The sequence below is a fragment of the Myotis lucifugus genome, unplaced genomic scaffold, assembly GCF_000147115.1.
Source record: "Myotis lucifugus unplaced genomic scaffold, Myoluc2.0 scaffold_178, whole genome shotgun sequence".
In the NCBI taxonomy this organism is placed as follows: Eukaryota; Metazoa; Chordata; class Mammalia; order Chiroptera; family Vespertilionidae; genus Myotis; species Myotis lucifugus.
In genome coordinates, this window is record NW_005871226.1 from 545378 (window position 1) to 547568 (window position 2191).

The following is a 2191-nucleotide window of genomic DNA, read 5'->3' on the forward strand; positions in this document are numbered from 1 at the left end:
CTTAGTGACTGATTGACAACCCATGCACCAAGAGGGCGCAGGCTTGGTTCCCGGTCAGGGCACATGCCAGGGCTCTGCAGGGGCATGCAGGAGGCAATGGATTGATGTGTCGATGTTTCTATCTCCCTCTCCCTTCCTCTATCTTTAAAATCAACAAAAAGATACATTTTTTAAAAATCATCCTAATATAGGTTTGGGAGCTATAAAATTCCTAATGTATTGCTGTAGCTATATCCCATAATTTTTGAAATGTTTATTTTCATTCAGTTTAAATGATTTAATTGTTTTGTTTTCTTTTATCCCTGGGTTATCTTTTATTTTTATTTTTTTATTGATTTCAGAGAGGAAGTGAGAGGGAGAGACAGATAGAAATGATGAGAGAGAATCATTGATTGGCTGCCTCTTGCATGCCCTCACTAGGGACTAATCCAGCCGTGGGCAAACTACGGCCTGCGGGCCGGATCCGGCCCGTTTGAAATGAATAAAACTAAAAAAAAAAAAAAGACCATACCCTTTTATGTAATGATGTTTACTTTGAATTTATATTAGTTCACACAAACACTCCATCCATGCTTTTGTTCCGGCCCTCCGGTCCAGTTTAAGAACCCATTGTGGCCCTCGAGTCAAAAAGTTTAACCACCCCTGGACCAATCCCACAATCTGGGCATGTGCCCTGACCAGGAATCAAACTCTGACCTCTTGTTTCATAGATCAAGGCTCAGCCACGGAGCCATGCCGGTGGTGGGCCCATAGGTTATTTTGAAGTGTCATTTAATTTTCAAATAATTTGTGATTTTCCTGTATTTTTCTGATATTGCTTTCTAATGTGTCTGTTTTTAATAAATAAAAATATCTCATTACTCTGCTTAGTGTATATCAGATGCTTTCCTTTATTTAATCCAGCGCGCACGCACTCACTTGTGGCTGGTCAGGCTGCCTCTGGTTTGTCTGATGGCACCAAGGACAGTAACATTGTGTGATTCTGTAAAGAACACCAATGCTCTCAGGTTGTTTAGGAAATCAACAAGCTAAGTGTGAAGAGATCTGAGGACGCCTCAGAAACGCTGTCCCCCTATGTTAACGTGGGCCGCAGGGTCTGAAGTGTAAGAATCACAGCCCTGCGGTTTGAAGAAGCTGCACAGCCCAAGCTCATGCTACCCGGTCAAACCAGAAAGCACTGCCCCTCAGCGGGGGGTGGGGGGGGGGAGGTTTGTGGGGAGGAGGTTTGGGGCATGGGGAAGCACTCCCTGCCTCTTGCTTTTTAAAGAAGTCTTAATTGATTTTTTCCCATTTTATGTTTTTATTGATTTCAGAGAGGGAGAGGGAGAGATAGAAACAGTGATGAGAGAGAACCATCACTTGGCTGCCTCCTGCGCGCCCCACACTGGGGAATGAGCCTGCAACCTGGGCATGTGCCCTGACTGGGAATCGATGCTCAACCTCTGAGCCACACCGACCGGGCCTTCACCTTGTTTTTAAGACCCCTCACTACTCATTATTATTAAAACCCCACTCCCCGTCTCTTTGACGCTAGATATTCTGTATCTCCTGATGAAGAAAAGAAAAACATCCCCCCCCCCCCGCCCCCCAGGAAGAGGTGAGATCAGTAGCTGCATACGAAGCCCGGGACCGTGCTGATTTTCTCCAGTGAGAAGGCTGTATTTGGAACTGGTAGCCAGTAGATGCCCCTGGATTCAATTTAGAAAAATCCTCTGGGCCCTGCCTGGGTAGGTCTGTTTGTTGGAGCATCGTTCCCATACCCCAAGGTTGCAATTTGCCAAGGTTGTGGGTTCAATCCTCAGTCAGGGCACATACAAAAATCAACCAATGAACCCACAAATTGATGTGTCTTTCCCCATTTTTCTCTCCCCCTCCCACCTTTCTCCCTCTCAAAAAAAATTTTAATAAATATAAATTTTTTAAAAAATCTTCTCATTTTCCAAGACCTATCCATCTTCTGCACCAAACAGGGAAGATGTATAAACAGAGAGGATGTGGATTAGCTACCGTTCACAGCAACGCTGACAATGTGTTCCCAGTTCATACGCTGCCAGTCGCACCAATGTCATGAGGTGTGTTTACATTTTATTCATGTGGAAACTGAGGCACAAAGGGGCTAAGCACATTTCCTGAAGAGTCAAGGTAGCAGAGCAGAGCTGGCTCCAGACAAGCATCCCAATGCCGCGCAGCC